At 43.9% G+C, this 20,982-nt stretch overlaps 1 pseudogene; it reads right to left on the reverse strand.

The window, feature by feature from the left end:
• Positions 1–12,637: 12,637 nt before the first annotated feature.
• Positions 12,638–12,792, reverse strand: LOC117674920 (U2 spliceosomal RNA; annotated as a pseudogene).
• Between the last annotated feature and the right edge of the window lie 8,190 nt (positions 12,793–20,982).

Raw genomic sequence — 20,982 nt, forward strand, 5'->3', positions numbered from 1 at the left:
GTGTTTATGTGTGCAGACTCTAGAAGTAAATTTAAAGTGTAAATCCCCCCTGCCCCAGTCAGATTTTCCTCTCCCTCCCCATATGAGCACATGGTTTTGAATTGCATACGTGTATTAAAAATGTTGTCAAATAATAATGGTATTTTTGCCCAGAGTAATGCCACAACTCTCCCATATAGGACTACTAGCTGGACGCCTGTGCTTCGCTACAAAACTATGCGATAGGTGTGATAAATTGACGCTGCCTGAAACATAATGTAGAATGTGTAACTCCGTAGCATTAGAGTGTGTTAATATAAGGCAACTGGCAATTGGAACAGAGGGGGAGGGGGAGTAGAATGTCCCAGCCCGCCAGCCGGATGAGTTACGTGCTGGCCACGCCCACACCTGGTTTAGTGAAGGGGTAGCATCAGAGAGTGTTAATCTAAAGCAACTGGCAGTTGGAACAGAGTTCTTTTCAGGTGGGATGGGGGAGTAGAATGTCTAGCTTCTTAGCATCAGAGCGTGTTAATATAATACTGTATATGAAATACTAATGATCTGATGGTCATTTCAAAGAATCCTTTCATAGCAAGCACCTAGAAGCCAAGAGGAATGTATGTGCCAAATTTCAAGTTTGTAGGCTTTACTGTTCTGGAGATTTTGTGATGAGTGAGTGATATTTGGCTTTTATATATAGAGAAGATAAATCTGAGTCCTAAAATCCACTTGCAACACTTTAGTAGATTTCTCCTTTCGGGATCACAGACAGTCGTATATGACTTTTGCACGCATTCTGCAAACTGGCCTCTGGAAGAACTCAGAACCCATGTTGCACTGATGATGCTGAAAATCTATGCGGGTTGGCACTTTGTTTCTGGCATAATTTGAAAAGCTGGTGATGAGCTTTAAAACGCATTCGAATTCGGGAGAAGAGCCAGTTTGGCGCAGTGAGGAAGGCATTCAGCTAAAAACTGGGAGCTGATGAGTTCTAGTGCAGAACTCACAAAGGCAGCTGAGTGCCCTTGGAACCAGGTGCTCTTTTACAGCCCAGAGAAGGAATTTGAGAGTAAGTCCTCGACTTACACTTAGTGATTGTTCAAAGTTACAAGAGCACTGAAAAAAGTGACTTTTTTTCACACTTACGAGCATGGCGGCCTCCCTGTGGTCACGTGATCAAAATTCACTGACATGTATTTACGTCCCGGGGACATGTGATAACAATTTTAACCTTCCCAGCTGTTTTCCAACAAACAAAGTCAATGAGGAAGCCAGATTCGCCTAATGATGACATGATTCACTTAACAACTGCAGTGATTCACTTAACAACCATGGTAAAAAGGTCATAAAATGAGGCACAACTCGCTTATTAACTGCCCTGCTTAGCAACAGAAATGTTGGGCTCAATGTGGTCATAGTCCTCGCTTAATGATTATAATCTATCGCTAAGTGCTGTAGTTACAAAACAGAAAAAAACATCTGACTGCGACAAGCTTAGCATCTTATTTCTATTCAGTTGTTAAGTGAAACTTCACATTAGCACAACTTATAATTTTACTACTCCCTTCTCTATTAACTTTGCTAATTGCAAGCCAACTGTGAAGTTAAAGGATTAAAGGAAATAATAGCAATAGCATTTACACTTACATACACAGTGCTTTTAAGCAGATTACTGAATCAGCCTATTGCCCCCTACCATCTGGGTCCTCATTTTACCGACCTCGGAAGGACGGAAGGCTGAGTCAACCTTGAGCCGGTGAGAATCGAACTGTCGAACTGCTGGCAGCCGGCAGTCAGGTGAATTAGCCTCCAATACTGCATTCTAACCACTGCGCCACCACATCTACAAATGTTGATCACATGACTGCAGGACACCGTGACAGTCATAAATGTGACCATTGGTCACAAAGCTATTTTTTTGCACACTGTTGTAACTTTGAATGGTCGCTAAACAAGGCAGTTGGTAAGCGAAGACTGCCAGTATAAGCTTTGCATCAATATACTTTAGGCGCAACAGACTGTGGCTGCTCCCACGTAGGGTTTTATCTGCACTTTTTCTAGGCAAATAATTTTGCAAATGAGTAACTGTGCTTTTCCCCAAAAATAGACTGGTAACCTTGCAACAACAAAGATCTTTTGATCTTAGGAGACTTTTTTTTTTTCCAGAAACCTATTTTGCCACAGCTATAACAATGTGATATTATTGTCAAATATTTTTCAAATTCCCAGTGACAATATTCTCCTCCGTGATCAGATCTTAATTTCCTTATTTTTTTCAAATTGAACCTGTTTCTTACATAACCACCAAACAGTTTTGAATTCCTTAAATGCTTCAGAGGTAGGTCCAAATATACTTTTGAGTGACAGCCTGTGAATGTTACATAAATATTCTCACCCTTAGGTTTGATTGGCACAGGACCGCAAACATCTGGGGAAAAAAAATAGATTCTAACAGCTGAGTGACTGGGGAAAGTTTCCTTTAAGCAACAAAATATATTTCGATTCCTTTTATTTTCAGCAGGGTCGAAACTCAGTTGTTTTAAATGGCAGACTCATCGCTGTGACCAAATCTTCTTGCAATTTTGCAGGATTATTATTATCCATATTTCCTGTTACATGCATTAGAGATACATAAATTCAGGGGTGGGCTACTGAGCGTTCGCAGGGGTTCGGGAGAACCTCTAGCTAAGATTCTGTGCAGTTCGGAGAACCCCCAATTCCCACTCCTGGCTGGTCCGCCCACCCCGCCCTACCCCTCCCAGGAGTCCCCACGCGGCCCATTTTGGATGTCAGGTAAGTGTAGGGCGCACAGGGAGGCTCGGGGAGGGTGAAAAACGGGCCTACCAGAAGTTCAGGAAGGCCAGAAACGGGGTCCGTTTCTGGCCTCCAGAGGGAGCCTGAGGGGGCCGTTTTCACCCTCCCGGAGGCTTAAGGAAAGCCTCCAGAGCCCGGGGAGGGCAAAAACGCACCCCCCGCCATGGTGCAGGAGGCCGACTAGGCCACACCCACTATGGTCACGCCCACCTAGCAACTAGGTAGAGAACCCCTTTGCTAAAATTTTTGAAGCCCACCCCTGCATAAGTTCCTGCAAATTAGTGTCATTCTGTTTTTTCCACTAACGTTACTTGGTGGTTGTTTTCTAACAATGCCAAATCCATTTTAAAAGCAGTTTTACAACTTGCTGCATGAAATAGCCGAGACCTACTGTATATCATTAGGATCCAATTCAGCTACAAAATACTATTCTTGTAATAAAGGTAGTCCTCGACTTACAGCCATTCATTTAGTGACCGTTTGAAGTTAGAACGGCACTAAGAAAAGTGACTTAAGAACGTTTTTCATACTTACAACCGTTGCCGTATGGTGTGTGATCAAAATTCAGAGGCTTGGCAACTGACTCATATTTATGACGGTTGCAATGTCCCAGGATCATGTGATCCACTTTTGTGACCTTCTGACAAGCCAAGGCAATGGGGAGGCCAGATTCACTTAACAACCGTGTTACCAATTTAACAACTGCAGTGATTCACTTAACAACTACAGCAAGAAAGGTCGTAAAATGGGGCAAAGCTCTCCTAATAAATGTCTCATTTAACGACAGAAATGTTGGGCTCCATTGTGATCATAAATCAAGGACTATCTACATTACTACCTATATTTCTGCTCTCATCATGATTCATCAGGCCAAACAATGTCGACTGGCAGCCCCCAGGGGGAGAGCCTTCTCTGTGGGGGCACCTACTATCTGGAACGAGCTCCCCCCCCCCCGAGATACGGAGGATTCCGGATCTGCGTACCTTCCGTCGCACGCTTAAGACGTTCCTATTCCAGCAAGCCGGCCTGACCTAAACTTTTCCTCTTTTAAATGGGAATTTTAAATTTGGTTTTAAATTATTGGGGTTTTAAAATGGTTCAGCCAAATTTATTTAATTTGTTTTATCTCTATTTTAAATTTTGTATTTATATGTTTTATTTTATGGCTGTTCACCGCCCTGAGTCCTTCGGGAGTAGGGCGGTATACAAATTTAATAAAATGAAATGAAATGAAATTTCAGTTTAATACTGCCTTTTCCACAGATAATCTCTTGACATTTCATTTACTAAATTACCGTAACCTTTCCTTGGTAAGTTTTATCAAGGCTTGTCTTTATTGTAGATATGTTAACCTGAAGCAATTTGTTTTTCTTTCACAATCGTGTCCAATTTCAAGTAAGGAATTATTTACTAACATGGATATTATTTCTTTGTCTCCACCTCAATGTTTTTGCAACTCCTGCAAAAACTTGCTCTCATTATCTTTCTTCGTTGTCTGTGATTTCAAGTCTGCGTTTTTTTTTATGTAATCAAATGTGTCCTGTTTATTTTTTTTCCTCTATGTAATAAAATGTCCTTCTCTGGTCTCCTGTAAAGTGTTCCTTTTGGCTCCTTCATTCAAATCATGATGATGGGCCTCTAGTTTGGCAATTAAATTCCCAAGGGAGGTATATCATCCCGAAGTTTGATTAATTCGACTAGATGTTTTCTGGTAACAAACGTTATAACAGTTTCCTGATTAATCATCAGAAAGAGTCACGCTGTTTTGGTTTTCATGACATCAATTAAACTTTTAATCCCTGATCGTTTCAGATTTGCAAAGTTTCTGACCGTTAAATTATGAATACTGCATTCAGTTTTGGTCGCCATGATGTAAAAAAGATGTGGAGACTCTAGAAAGAGTGCAGAGAAGAGCAACAAAGATGATTAGGGGACTGGAAGCTAAAACATATGAAGAACGGTTGCAGGAACTGAGCATGTCTAGTTCGATGAAAATAAGGACTAGGGGAGACATGATAGCAGTGTTTCAATATCTCAGGGGCTGCCCCAAAGAAGAGGGGGTCAAGCTATTCTCCAAAGCACCAGAGGGTAGAACAAGAAGCAGTGGATGGAAACTAAGTAGGGGGTTGGACGAGAAGACCTCCAAGGTCCCTTCCAACACTGTTATTCTATTCTATTCTATTCTATTCTATTCTATTCTATTCTATTCTATTCTATTCTATTCTATTCTTGCTGATTCCTCAGCATCCTTGCCTTATCACAGGTGGCCCTGAGGTTCTTTCCTGAAGCACAGTTTTGAATACTGCATCCGGTTTTGATCACCACATTACAAAAAAGATGTTGAGACTAAGATGTTTAATAGCTTGGAGACAAAAACATATGAAGAAGGGTTGCAGGAATTGGGTATGGCCAGTCTAGAGAAAAGAAGGACTCGGGGGGACATGATAGCAGTATTTCAGTATTTGAGGGGCTGCCATGAAGAGGAGAGGATCAATTTATTTTCCAAAAGCACCAGAAGGCAAAGACAAGAAATAATGGATGGAAACTTATCAAGGAGAGAAGCAACCTGGAATTACAGAGAAACTTCCTAACAGTGAGGACAATTAACCAGTGGAACCGCTTGCCTCCAGAAGCTGTGGGTGCTTCATCACTGGAGGTTTTTAAGAAGAGATTGGACAATCACCTATCTGAAAAGGTATATGGTCTCCTGCTTGTGCAGGGGGTTGGACTAGAAGACCTCCGAGGTCCCTTCCAGCTCTATTCTGATTGACTGAATCAAGTCACATTTCAGATTTATTTCCGATTTCAATTGCGTACAAGTACGTAGTTCTTGATTTACTACTATTTGTTTAGTGAGCCTTCGAAGTTACAACGGCACTGAACAAAATGAACTTATAAACAGTCCTTGTACTTATGACTGTTACAGCATCCCCGTGGTCACGTGATCAAAATGTGGGTGCTCCGTACCCAGCTTGTATTTACGGTGATTGCAGCATCCCAGGTCATATGATCACCATTTGCAACCTTCCAAATTGGCTTCCAACAAGCAGTCAATGGGAGAAGCTAGAGTCACTTAATGTCCATGTGATTCACTTAACGACTGCAGTGATTTGCTTAATCACCGGCAAAAAATGTGGTAAAATTGGGCGCGACCACTTAACAATAGCAATAGCACTTAGACTTATATACCGCTTCATAGTGCTTCACAGCACTCTCTCTAAGTGGATTATTATAATGTCAGTATTTTGCCCTTCAGGGCTGTTGATCATCCTTCTCATCACCCTTCCTCATCCAACATCCTGGTCCCGTGATGGCAAACCTATGGCACGCATGCTGGAAGTGGCACACAGAGCCATTTCTCCAGGCACGGCAGCCGTCGCCTGTGCTGTTCTGAGTTCCGACGCGCACATGTGCGCCGCCTTGGTGGGTTGCTCCCAGTTCTGTCCGGGTCTTGCAAACCAGTAGTAAAAGCAGCAGGCACTGCCCACCCGCCCAGACGTCATAATGGATGATTTGCACATGCGCAAAAGCACGCGCACACTCCTGTTGTGAACCGGTAGTAATGGTAAGTAGAACCCACCCCTGGTGCGCCGGCCAGCTGGTCTTTGAATGCACAGGAGCGCCAGAATCAGGAATCGCAGCTCCCTGGTGCGCATGCGCGTGCCGGGACGCTAAGCTTCTGGTTTCCAGCATGTGCATACACGCCGTCCAGCTGGTCTTTGCGCAATGCATGGGTGCCAGAAACTGGAAGACCAAGTAACTCTGGCACGCATGCACACGCCAGAAACCGGAAGGTCAGCTGCTTTTCCGGTTTCCGGTGCTCTCCTGCGTGTGCTCCCGTTTCGGCACTAAGTGCTGAAAAAGTTCGCCAATACTGTCCTAGTCTAACAGCAACAATGATATTTTAGAAAAGAAAGTCACATAGTTCAGCTGACTCTTCTTCAGGCAAAATGGGAGACATTTTAACAAGAATCAGGGTGAGTGCACCAGTGGTGGGTTGCTCCTGGTTCGGCCCGGTTCGGGCGAGCCAGTAGTGGTGATGATGTGACGTCAGCGAACTGGTTCTCTATGACTGTGAGCTGGGCCCTCCCACCCGCCCCCGTGCTATACCTACCTTTATTTGTCGTTTTTTAGCCCAGATGATAGGCGTGGCAAAGTGGATTGCTACACCTCAGCTGGGCAGAAATCTAATGCGTTTGCGTGGAGCTTGCACTGATCGCGCACAAAGCACATGCACGAAGAGAACTGGTGGTAACACCGGTTGGAACCCACCACTGGAGTACATGTGTCCCAGATTAATGTTGTAGGATCCAATCTGGGTCGGTCACCAGGACCAGAGGTTTTGTCTTCCGAATTTGTTGGACTCATACTGGAGCCCATCCTCAGGGAACTTCTCTCTAGCAGAGTGTGGGGTATTTATAGTGCCTCTTGTGTCACTTTTTAGAAGTTGATTGGGGTATGTTGATGGCTGGCTTTTAAGTCTTCTGTTAGTGCTGCCCAGCCCTCACTTTCTAAGTTCTTGATAAGCTGGTGATAAATCAGCACTCCTGTTGACTGACAAGGGGCTTCTTTCCCAGGCTTCAATCACTTCCCTGGCTGTTTTTGTGCCTGCTCATCCAACAATCTTAGTAGCTGCCAAATTGAATGTGTCAGGTAGACAGTCAGATGTAGGGGAAATGTGGCTGACCTCCTTCCAAAGTTTTCCAAGGCTCTGGGATCTTGTAGTAAAGGGGTTCTGACTACTTATCAGTTATTGGTCATGTCTTTTGCCCTGTGTCTCATTGGGGGGCATAATTAACCAACCTTGGATGTTCCCTGGAAAGATAAGCAGGATCAAATCTGGTTCGTAGTTGGATGGGAGGCCACCAGACAATCCTATTATTCCATTCTGGAAGCAGGCAGTGCCAAACGGCTTCTGAACAGTTGCCAAGAAAACAGCATGACACATTCAAATCATTACTGAACATTACTATTGTCCAGGATTCTTATTTTTGGACTCTGTTTAATTCATCCGCTATGCAAGCCACCATAACCTCTGCTTGAATTTGCCCTAAGGACATCTCCCAGCCAAAAACCATGGAGATTAATGCCATAGGACAAACCTATGACTCTACTTGTCCTTGACTGCCACCTACTGGACATGGAGAAGATGTGCTTTCTCTACGCAGCTGTCCCTGGAAGTTGGTGAGCAATCAACGCTTGCACAGTACTGCAAAAACCACAACTCTGGTGTAAAGAGCCTGCTCAGTGCAGATTCATGGATGATCTAGGCTGCATAAACAGAGGGATAGAATCAAGATCACGTGACGTGTTAATACCCTTTATAATGTCTTGGTAAGGCCACACTTGGAATGCTGCATCCAGTTTTGGTCGCTACGATGTAAAAAAGATGTTGAGACTCTAGAAAGAGTGCAGAGAAGAGCAACAAAGATGATTAGGGGACTGGAGGGTAAAACATATGAAGAATATGTTGGAAGAAATATGCATTCGGTTCAGTTTCAAGCCGGGAGGAAAAATGGAGGCTAGAAGCTGATTGGAAAGAGGTTCCATTTATTGATGAACACGACCACATAGGTTGTGGTTCTGGGGCAGCTGACCACATGGAGTTGGGAGTGAGGGGTTTTTATACCTTCTCTTGGACTTTGAACTTGAGCTTCCTGTTCCTGTACAAGAACATGCATTCTATTGGCTGTTGTCAGACTCCCATGGTGCCATGTACAAATCCTAGGAGTTTGTCTGAGCTACGTTTGGTTGAAGTTTGGGCTGATGCAATGAAGGGGCTTGTTGGGCAATTCCTACTGGGGCTGGGGGCTAACCCTACCTTTGTTCAGTTCTTGCTGCAGGAAATTTGCTTATGAATAGAGCTATCTATCTCTTTATGGACAGCATATAAATTGAATACATAAATAAATACTTTTTAAAAAAAAGAGTGAGTGGGTCTAAGACAAGAGAGATGAAAGAGGATAAATAAAACTTGAACAGATAGGCCTAAACTTGCAACCATTTGTTTAGTGACCATTTGAAATTACAACACCATTGAAAAAAGGGACTTACAACCGTTTTTCACACTTACGACCGTTGCAGCATCCCCAGGGTCATGTGATCAAAATTTGGACCCTCGGCAATACATATTTATCTGCATTCTCCCGGGGTCATGTGATCACCTTCTGCAACCTTTTGACCAGGTGAAGTCAACGGGGAAGCCAGATTCACTTAACGACTGTGGCAAGAAGGGTTGTAAAATGGGGCAAAACTCACTTTTAACAAGCTTAGCAAGTTTAACTCACTTAGCAACAGAAATGTTGGGCCCAATTGTGGTCGTATGTCGAGGACTACCTATAAATAGAAGTTTATGTACCATTAATGCAAATTAACAAACGGTGCTAATGGAGTTGTTTCCCGACCATTTACAATAAGCATTTCCTGCACTTTCCTAATGAAAATTACAGTTTAGCAACATTGGCTCTGCTAAACCTATTAGATCCACAAGATCACTTTTGTTCTTTGGCAATGGTCTCTTCTTGGCATTCCTGAGAGGTTAGAAGCAAATGACCTTGAATTTCTAAAGCTGGGTTTTATACCATAGTTTTATAATCTACCTTCCCTCCCTTCTTCCTTTCCACTCCTGAAAGCTGAAACAATTGGACCGTGTCTTTTTTTTCCAATATGTACCATAAGAGAATGTTCTTCTTTCTGTCATCCGGAATGAATAGGTGCCTGTTTCTGTTGTGGCCCGTCAGCAGCCTGTGCAGCTAGTAGCTGATTCCGACAGCGAGGAGGCTGGTGTGGTGCTGTGCCAGCAGCCTGTGCAGCTGGCGCTTGAGTCAGACAATGAGGAGACTGGAGAAGATGTGGTGCCAGAGGCGGGGTTTCAGCCAGGGCCTTCAGAACTTCTAGAAGCTCCCATAAGTGAAGAGGAAGGAGGAACCTCTTCTCGATGCACGGGCGCGCAGAGCTGCCAAAAGGCAGGAGTAACTCCTCAGGAGGAGGTCTCCTTGAGAGTAAGGCTTGGGTCTAATTGGCCAGTCCCTTAGCCTATTTAAGGAGGAACACCGACTGAAGCAATTTGCATGGAACAACTCCATTCATATACCTTGTCTTGTCTTGCTTATCTTATCAGCTTCCTGCAAATTGCTTCTGGGCATTCTGCCAACCACAGTCAGCTTTCAGTATTATTCTTTGAATTCTTGGCAGCTGTTAATGCAGTTAATTAACAGCTGTTGTTGTAAAAAAACTGGTTTATTTAGTAAACTAAGGTTTGAACGGACTTTGTGCGTGCTGCGTTCTTTGGGGTCCGTAGCTGACGCAGAACAGTTTCATTAGCTGAATGCATCATCATTCCTGGCCTGTGTGGCTAAATCAATCACGTTGATCTTATAGAATAACAGAGTTGGAAGGGACCTTGGAGGTCTTCTAATCCAGGGGTCTGCAACCTTAAACACTCAAAGAGCCATTTGGACCCATTTGGACCCATTTCCCAGAGAAAAGAAAACACAGGGAGACCCAAAATCTGGGTGGGCATGGCCAACTCGATGTCACTCACTTCCACCAGTCACATGACACCCCCCCCAGAAACCACAAAATCCTTTTGACATGTCTCTCTCTCTCTCTCTCTCTCTCTCCCTCCCTCCCCCCGCTCTCCCTCTCCACCCCCTTCTCTGTATCTCTCTGTCTCTGCCCCGGCTGCTTCTCCATTCCCCACCATCGCCCTTACCTTCTCAGGCCAGGCGAGGAGTGACTGGGCAGGGAGGGCGAGTGGTGGGATCACACCTGACATGGAACCATAGCAGAGGGCCCAAAGAGTCGCATGCGGCTCTGGAGCCGCAGGTTGCTGACACCCATTCTAGTCCAACCCCCTGCTCAGACCCTACACCAGTGATGGCTAACCTTTTTGCCGTTACGTGCCAAAAGTGGGGGGGAGCGTGCGGGGTCACGGGTGCGTGTGCCAACATCCATAATTCAATGCTCCCCGCCCTCCCGCGCATGCGCACGTGACTCCCCACACACACTTCCCCCTGCTTTTGGCACGTGATGGCACAGTGGCCCTGGTAGGCCCGTTTTTCCCCCTCCCCAGGCTCCAGAGGCTTTCTAGGAGCCAGGGGAGGGCCAAAACAGCCTTCCCCATCCCCCTGGAGGCCTTCCAGAGGCCAGAAAAAGCAAGTTTCCCAACTTCCAGTGGGACCAGAAGGCCTGAAAATCAGTTGGCTGGTGCAGGCATGTGCGCTGGAGCTGAGCTAGGGCAACACTCGCGTGCCCACCAATATGGCTCCGTGTGCCACCTATGCTATAGGTTCACCATCATGGCCCTACACCATTTCGCACAAATAGTTGTCCACTCTCTTCTTTAAAACTTCCAGTCTTGAAGCATTCACAACTTCTGGAGGCAAGTTGTTCCACTGATTAATGCAGGGGTGTCAAACTCAAGGCCTTAGATCCAACCCATAAGGCCAGCTTGGAAACAGCAAAGGACCGGCCCGTGGTGCCTCTACCAGCAAAAATGGAGCTCGCCCCCACACACCCCGTTTTCAGCCGCACTCCGTTTTCAGCACACAAGCTCCATTTTCGCTGGCAAAGGGCTTCAGGACCCCGTCGCAGCTTAAAATGGGGCGCATGGGGGAGGCGCACGTGCCCCCCTCCCTCCAGAGCTCCGTTTTCGCTGGCAGAGGGCTAGCAAAACAAACTAAAAACAAAACATTGCAAATAAATGCATTTGAGCATTTATTTATTTATTGGTTCGATTTATATGCCGCCCTTCTCCAGAGACTCAGGGCGGCTTACAATGCGTTAAGCAATAGCCGTCATACTTTTGTATATACCTGCTTAGTAGGGCTTTGCCCCCCCCAAGTGGTGTTCTTTTTTTATACAAAGTCAGCTTATTGCCCCCACAAACCGGGTCCTCATTTTACCTACCTCGGAAGGATGGAAGGCTGAGTCAACCTTGAGCCTGGTGAGATTTGAACTTGCAATAATTGCAGGCAGCTGGTGCTACTTAACAGTACTTTAGTCTGCTGCGCCACCAAGCATGCAAGAAGGGACAGGAAAGGAGAAAGGGAAAGAGGAAAGACAAAGAAAAGGAAGGGAAGATGGGAAGAGAGCAAGGAAGGAAAAATAAGGAAAGAGAGGGAGGAAGAAGAAATTAGAATGAAGAGGGAAGGAAAAGGAAGGAAGGAAGGAAGGAAGGAAGGAAGGAAGGAAGGAAGGAAGGAAGGAAAGAAGGAAGGAAGGAAGGAAGGAAGATTATAATGAGAGGGAAGGAGGGAAATCACTTGGCCACCACAGGTGCCCCTGAAATAAGTGACGTCGTGCTGGCCATGGCCACCATGGCCATGGCCACACTCAGAGACACCTGGCCATCCGAGGTCAAACCAACCCTGATGTGGTCCTCAATGAAATCGAATTTGACATCCCTGGATGAATGGTTCTAACTGTTAGGAAATTTCTCCTTAATTCTAGGTTGCTTCTCTCCTTGATTAGTTTCCACCCATTCCTTCTTGTCCTGCCTTCAGGTGCTTTGGAGAATAGCTTGACTCCCTCTTCTTTGTGGCAGCCGCTTTGTGGCAATCTTCTTCAACTGGTTAATATCAGAAGAAAACTGTAAGTCGCTTTCAAGAGGTAGGGATATTTGCAGGGTACGATCATCAAAGGGAAGCTAATGGCTGCAACGGTGTGACTGAAAATCCAGAGTTTTCAACGTGCATTAAATAACAGGTGGACTTTCGATCACCCAATTGCGGGCGCCACCTTCTTTTTACAACATCCTGCACAAATCCTTGTTGCCTGGCATCTTTATTGATTTATACTGTCATATAACCTCATTGGTATGGGACCCACTCCCTAGACACTAGGCAGCTGACAATATAAAAAGATACAGCTAGTCCTCGACTTACAACAGTTTACTTAGTGGCCGTTCAAAGTTGCAACGGCGCTGAAAAAGGTGACTTATTAAACTGATAAGAACAGATACTACATATGATCTTAGCCAAAAGGCCGAGAAGCAATCGTTTTTGCTCCCAGGAGGCTGCAGGGAGGCCTACTAGGCCCAAAACGGGGCACCGGGGGGGGGGGGGCAGCACACACACACACACACAGCCCATTTTTGCTCCCAGATGCACGCAGGAGGCCGAGTGCTGCCTATCACATCCCCTAGCCACACCCACCATGGCCACGCCCACCCAGCCTATCATTAGGGCAGAGAACCAGTTGTTAAATTATTTGAATCCTACCACTGGTTCGAAGTCTCTTCCAACCGTTACTTCATGTCTTGCCCTCAGGTGCTTTGGTGACGATTTAAATCATGAACGGGTGTTCGACAAGTCATTATGAAAATGGTGCACATTACCTCATCTGCATCCTTGGTGTGTTATTTATGTGATGCTATGACCACGCTGACATCATTAGGTGAATAACACAAACTGGATCTGAGGCATACTTTACTTTACTTTACTTTTATTTGATTTATATACCGCCCTACTCCCGAAGGACTCAGGGCGGTGAACAGGCAACAATAAAATACATACATACAAAATTTAAAAAGCAGGAAAAAAAATTGAATTAAATAGTTTGGCCCAGACAGATTAAAACCCCAATCAATTTAAAACAAATTTAAACTTTGAATATTAAAAATACTAAAAAATATTAAAAATTGTTTAAAAAGAGGGAGAAAGTTAGGCCAGGCCCGCCTGGTGAAATAAAAAGGTCTTTAGAGCACGGCGGAAGGTGCGCAGATCCGGGATCCTCCGTATCTCCGGGGAGAGCTCGTTCCAGATAGTAGGTGCCCCCACAGAGAAGGCTCTCCCCCTGGGGGCCGCCAGTCGACATTGTTTGGCTGACGGCACCCGGAGGAGCCCCTCTCTATGAGAGCGTACTGGCCGGTGGGAGGCTATTGGTGGTAGTAGGCAAGTACCCAGGTCCTGAGCCATGGTGTTGCATTGTGTTGATAAAGTTTTACTGCATTGTCCCAAATGTTTTTTGCTTGTTTGGTTTGGCATCCAATTTTGCTTGAAAGCAAAAGAGAAAGAAAAAGAGAAAGAAAAAAAAAAGCAGCTGTCCATTGGCTTAAGATTGCTATGGAGTTATGTACCGTGACTCCAAATTCTCTGATTTGATGAGTCACAGAACTCATCTGCCAGGTGAAAATTTATTCAAGGAGATCTGAACTTTTGATATTGGGACCGGAAACAGAACAAAAATCTCAGCAAGAGTTATCCTTCAGTCTGTGCCTTTTTTTTTTTTTTGGTCGGAGATGGAGAGATTGTGTTCATGCTGGGTTGGGCTAAAATGGATTTGGATGGTTTGAACAGGTTGTCCTTGACTTACAACCATTCGTTTAGTGACTGTTTAAAATTACAATGGCATTGTAAAAAAATGATTTATTGCAGCAACCCCGTGGTCATGTGAGCAAAATTCGGACACAGCTTGTATATAGAATAGAATAGAATAGAATAGAATAGAATAGAATAGAATAGAATAGAATAGAATAGAATAGAATAGAATAGAATAGAATAGAATAGAATAGAATAGAATAACCGAGTTGGAAGGGACGTTGGAGGTCTTCTAGTCCAACCCCCTGCCCAGGCAGAAAACCCTACACCACTTCAGACAAATGGTTATCCAACATCTTCTTAAAAATTTCCAGTGTTGGGGTATTCACAACTTCTGGAGGCAAGTTGTTCCACTGATTAATTGTTTTCACTGTCAGGAAATTTCTCCTTAGTTCTAAATTGCTTCTCTCCTTGATTAGTTTCCACCCATTGCTTCTTGTTCTACACTCAGGTGCTTTGAAGAATAGTTTGACTCCCTGTTCTTTGTGGCAACCCCTGAGATATTGGAATACTGCTATCATGTCTCCCCTAATCCTTCTAGAATAGAATATTAGAATAGAATAGAATAGAATAGAATAGAGTAAAATAGAATAGAATATTAGAGTAGAGTAGAGTAGAGTAGAGTAGAGTAGAGTAGAATAGAATATTAGAATAGAGTAGAGTAGAGTAGAGTAGAGTAGAGTAGAGTAGAGTAGAGTAGAATAGAATAGAATAACATTTTATTCTATATACGATCTGTGTCCAAATTTTGCTCACATGACCACGAGGTTGATAACTCATAAATATGACAGCTGCAGTGTCCCTGGGTCATGGGATCCCCTTTTGTGACCTTCTGACAAGCAAAGTCAATGGGGAAACCCAAATTCACTTAACAACCGTGTTACTAACTTAACAGTTGCAGTGATTCACTTAACAAATGTGGCAAGAAAGGTGATAAACTGGGGCCAAACTCACACAACAACTATCTTGCTTGACAATGGAAATTTTGGGCTCAATTTTGGTTGTAAATTGAGGATTACCTGTAATTTAACAGGTGGTGGTAGAAACCTACGCCAATGTGCAAAGATACGGTGAGACCAGGCTATGATTTTAAATTAGTGTTTTTCAACTTCACAACTTTAAAATAGGTGGACTTCAACTCCCAAAATTCCCCAGCCATCCATCTTAAAGTTGCCAAGTTTGGAAAAATACGGCTTTAAATCATAATGCGGTTCAAGCAGTACGTACAACATGTCATATTTTATTTATTTATTACCCAAATTTAGAAACGGCTGCAGTCTCAAAGATCTCTTGGCAATTCATAAAATAAAATACCCAATAAAAAAACATGCAATAAAAATACACAAATAAAAGGTCTACAAAACAGTTTTTTAAAAATAGAATGAAGATAAATAAGGGAGCTGTTACCATTTTTTCCCATGGATTTTGGTATTATAATGGTTCTGTACTTTAGACTGGTAATTTCCCTATTCTATTATTCTAAATAACCACTTAATTGCCCTATTCTGTTTCACTATATTAATTTCCAAATTAAACTTAGAATTGTACTTGTACTGTTACATGATTATATAGCTTATTTTCTAGTCAGTTTCTGTGCTGTATAGGCTGCTCAGTTAAATTTGACTCTTTTTCTTTCATATATTTATTTTGCCAGTCAAGGACAGACATAAAATGACTGGCTGATTGAAGAAAGAAAGAAAGAAAGAAAGAAAGAAAGAAAGAAAGAAAGAAAGAAAGAAAGAAAGAAAGAAAGAAAGAAAGAAAGAAAGAAAGAAAGAAAGAAGCTAAGCTGTAATTCAAAACATAGTAGCACCAGGCTGACCTTGTAAGAACTTTAAAACCAGAGCTGGGTCTACTTCATACATGGATGGGAGACCACCAGGAGTAGATGCTAGACTAGGAATCTGAGTTTATCTATTTCCTGGTAAAAGGCAGGGGAAAACATTGCTATACTATTACCAAGAAGTCTACAGTATTTTTAAAACAGTGTTTCTCAACCTCAGAATGTTAAGATGTGTGGACTTCAACTCCCAGAATTCCCCAGCCAGCACAGGTGCTTGGGGAATTCTGGGAATTGAAGTCCACACATGTTAAAGTAGTTGAGATTGAGAAAACTGCTCTAAGGTCACCAAAAATCAAGCTCAATTTAAAGAAAAGCTTTCTTGTTAAACCTGAGTTAAAGGTTTTGTCAAGGTTCCAAGTAACACCCCCAACGAAAGAAGACTCAGGGGCTTGAAGTTCCTCAAAGTTCTGTTTTATTAGAAATGTCATATTGGCACATCTGGGAAAACCTGAATCTGAAAGTTTTCGGATTTTGTCCTGGAAATATATAGTCATAATAACATTCCTTTCTCAGAGAGTCAAGGACATCTTGCCCTGCACCTGGAGGGCTGGAACTGGGAGGCATCTCCAGTTGGGACGGTGGTTTGATTCGACCATGTTTTTTTTTTAATAGTTTTATTAAATTTCTATACTGCCCTTCTCCCAAGGGACTCAGGGTGGTGTACAGCCATATTAAAACACATGAATTTATAAAATTTAAAACCAATTAAAATCAGATATATAAAATTTAGCCCTCAGTTTAAAACATATATACACCCATTTAAAATTCATATTAGGCCAGTCCGGCTTGCTGAAACAGAAGGGTCTTAATGGCGCGGTGAAAAGTGTGCAGGTCGGGGCTAAGACGAAGCTCTAGGGGCAGCTCATTCCAAAGGGCTGGTGCCCCCACAGAGAAGGCTCTCCCCCTGGGTGTCGCCAATTGGCATTGTTTGACCGACGGCACCCTGAGGAGCCCCTCTCAGTGGGAGTGTATTGGTTGGTGGGAGGTTGTTGCTGGCAGAAGGCGGTCTCACGTATATCCCAGTCCTAAGCCATGGAGCGCTTTAAAGGTGGTGACCAACACCTTGAATCGCACTCGGAAGACCAACGGGAGCCAGTGCAGCTCATGCAGGAGGGGTGTTACATGGGTACGCCGAGTTGCACCCATAACCACCCACGTGGCCGCATTCTGGACCAGCTGGAGCCTCCGAGTGCTCTTCAAGGGGAGCCCCATGTAGAGAGCATTGCAGTAGTCCAGATGTGACGTGACGAGGGCATGAGTGACTGTGCGCAGGGCATCCCGGTCCAGAAAGGGACACAACTAGTGAACCAGGCGAACCCGATAAAAAGCTCCCCTGGCCACAGCCGTCCTATGATCTTCCAAAGACAGCCGTGCATCCAGGAGAACACCCAAGTTGCGAGTTCTCTCTGTGGGGGCCAAGGTTCCACCCCCAATAGTCAATGATGGTGCCAGCTGACTATACCGGGCCGCCAGGAGCCACAGCCACTCAGTCTTGGAGGGGTTGAGTTTGAGCCTGTTTCTCCCCATCCAGATCCGCACGGCCTCCAGGCACCGGGACATCACGTGAAGGGCATCATTGTGATGGACATGTGGGTGCTGGGCAGGGACTTGAACTTTCCTTTGGGTGGGGAAAACCTGGAAGTTTTCAAATTCGGGTTTTCCCAGATGTGCCAATATGACATCTCGAATAAAATGGAACTTTGAGGAACTTCAAGCCTCGGAGTCTTCTTTTGTTGGGGGTGTTACTTGGAACCCTGACAGTATGTTGTGTGAACAAGCATGAAATAAAAAGAGAGTCCCTTTGTAACAGCAAGCACTACATGGAAATGGGTTTTTTTTTCCTTCCGTGGTCCAGGGTGAGATAGGAAGTGAAATTCCTCTCTAGTCTACCATGGCTAGTTACTAAAACTCTGCCAGCTGTAAGCAGCTGGATCTTGCAGATAGCATATAAAGAAAAACGCCCTTTTTCAGTAGCACATTTAACATTCCCTGATTAGAAAGTCCAGGAAGAAAAAACATAATATTAAGTTTGCAATCCATGACTCTGTTCAATCCAGTGGTGGGATTCAGCCAGTTCGCACCACTTCGGGAGAACTGGTTGTTAACTTGCTGAGCAGTTTGGCAAACTGGTTGTTGGAAGAAATCATTAGGGCAGAGAACCGGTTGTTAAATTACTTGAGTCCCACCACTGGTTCAATCACACTCAAAAAAGAAAAAGAAAGGACATTTCTTCATTGTTGGCAAATAATCTTCAATGCAGCTGCTCTTTTCTTCTGGGGATGCTAACATTGCCTGCTGCAGCCTGGTTCAAATACCAGCATTAAACCTGCAGTAATAAAGCAGCATTCAGAACGAAGCACCTTAAATTCAACCAAGGTTGCACAAGCTGATTTGGCAAATTTTGGGTCAGCTACTGGCTGCCAATGTCAACCTCGGCTATTTGGTTTAATTTATGGTCTGATATACCAGCGTTGTGTCAACTTAGAAAATTTATTTATTTATTTATTTGTCAAACACGTACAAGATAGCAGATATAAATATAAACATAAACAAAGGAAGTAAGTACAGATAAATGGGGACAGGAGGACAGGGACGGTAGGCACGCTGGTGCGCTTATGCACGTCTCCTTTACGGACCTCTTAGGAATAGGGTAAGGCCCATGGTAGACAGCTGAAGGTTGAAGCTGTGAGGGTTTGAGGACGTAACAACGGAGTCGGGTAGAGCATTCCAGGCGTTGACCACTCTGTTGCTGAAGTCGTATTTTCTGCAGTCAAGTTTGGGGCGGTTTACCTTGAGTTTGTATCGATTGTTTGCCCGTGTACTATTGAGGTTGAAACTGAAGAAGTCGTTGACAGGTAAGACGTTATATGTGTACTATGCTTAGATCAGACCGCAGGCGGCGCAGTTCTAGATATACCGTATTTTCCGGCGTATAAGATGACTTTTTAACACATTAAAAACTTCTCAAAAGTCGGGGGTCGTCTTATACGCCGGGTGTCGTTCTCCTGTAACCAGGTAGACCAGCCCGAAAGGCTCTTACGAGCCTTAAATGGCTCTGGCGATCCCAGCTGAGTTCCCTGCAATCTATTCAGGCAAGCAAGCAACTCCCTGCCTGCAATCAAGCAAGGAGGGAGTTGTGGACTTCAACTCCCAGAATTCCTCAGCCAGCAAAGCAAAGCTGGCTGAGGAATTCTGGGAGTTGAAGTCTACAAGTCTTAAAGTTGCCAAGGTTGGAGACCCCTGTTCTATTGGGTAAGTTTTTTTCCCCTTTGGGAGCTTTAAAAGAAATAGTCAATTGGGGTTTTTTTAGTTGTTCTTTTTTAGACCTAGCCATTTAAAGTTTAGGAAGTTTTAAATTTAGCTTTCATATAAAAATAAAAATAAAATAAAATAAAATAATATTTGTGCAGCTTTCTGAGATTTAGTGTGTTTCTGTAGTGTTTCACTCCAACTACACAAACACACAAAATCTCACAAAGCTGTATGTGGAATTTTGTGTGTGTAAAGTGTGAAAGTTGGTTTTTTGGACTTTTTGTGGCTGTGTGAGGTTCCTGCTTGTTGCAGGGGCCATTTTGGGTCTAGCACAGCTGCTTTTACATTGTGAGTGAGCCAGTTGTGTTGTGTTGTGTGTGTTTAGAGTGTGAAAGTTTTTTGGGGGGGCTTTTTGTGGCTGTGTGAGGTTCCTGCTTGTTACAGGGGCCATTTTGGGTCTAGCACAGCTGCTTTTACATTGTAGGTGAGCCAGTTGATGTTTTTTAATTTTTATTTGGTGTGCATTGGAAGAGGGGCAGTCTTATATGGCGAGTATAGCCCAAACCCTATATTTTAACAGGAAAAGTTGGGGATCGTCTTATACGCCCAGTCGTCTTATACGACAGAAAATACAGTAATAATACATATAATACAATACAATTGTGAGGACCAGCTTCCCCCCCCCCCCCACCTCCTTCCAAGAAAGTATGAACTCTTGAGAACTTTGTATTGCAAAAAGAACCGTTTACTGAAAGGGATGAAAGCAAGTCAAAACTCAAAGCAGGCTCTGGGGTCCTTCAGGGCATGCAGTTCAGGATAAAGGAAATTAGGAACCCCCTCCCCACCTTCCGATGTGGATTCCGACCAATCCACCGGTGTGAATGCGAATTGCACCAGCCTCTCTGAGAAACAGATAGGAAGAGCTTCTCAGGGTCATTTTACAATCCACTCGTTCCCCCACCTTCTCTTTCATTTCCCGAGGTGTGAGAATTCTCCAGGCATTCCTGGCGCCAGGCAACAGTTATAAATCAGGGTAAAGTTTATACAAAGAGGATCAGGCAACAAATTGGATACTTAGGACACATAGGAAAATAACTAAATGTGACAACTCCAAATCCCCCCCCCACCTTCTTCCACGAAGAATGGCAGAATAGCCTGTTATTAACATTCAGCTGCCTGCAATTACTGCAAGTTCGAATCTCCCCAGGCTCAAGGTTGACTCAGCCTTCCATCCTTTCTAAGGTAGGTAAATTGAGGACCCAGTTTGTGGGGGCAATAAGCTGACTTTGTATAAAATATACAAAAGTATGAAGGCTATTGCTTAACGCATTGTAAGCCATCCTGAGTCTCTGGAGAAGGGCGGCATATAAATCAAATTTTTTAAAAAAAGATACACAGAACTGACAATAATATAATATGAATAAGAAATTCGATCCCCTTAAGGTTAAGTGTATTGTGTGAATGCCATCAAGGATTCCTGCAGGGACTAACCTGTGGCTGGAAAGTCTACAAACAAGATTTGAGATTTGCTGCTCGGGTCCCAAGTGTCTCCACCCATCCAATACACCTTTCCTCTCAAATTAGCACAAGGCAAGTCGATGGCTATCCCAAAGGTGCTTTTTCAAAAGGCAAGATTGTTTTTCTTTGAAGATGTTTCACTTCTCACCCAAGAAGCTTCTTCGGTTCTGGCCGAAGTCAGAACTGAAGAAGCTTCTTGGATGAGAAGTGAAACGTCTTCAAGGAAAAACAAAGTCCATCACAACTGAAGAAGAT

Source organism: Pantherophis guttatus, chromosome 3 (genome assembly GCF_059756535.1).
Source record: "Pantherophis guttatus breed Tessera chromosome 3, ASM5975653v1, whole genome shotgun sequence".
In the NCBI taxonomy this organism is placed as follows: domain Eukaryota; kingdom Metazoa; phylum Chordata; class Lepidosauria; order Squamata; family Colubridae; genus Pantherophis; species Pantherophis guttatus.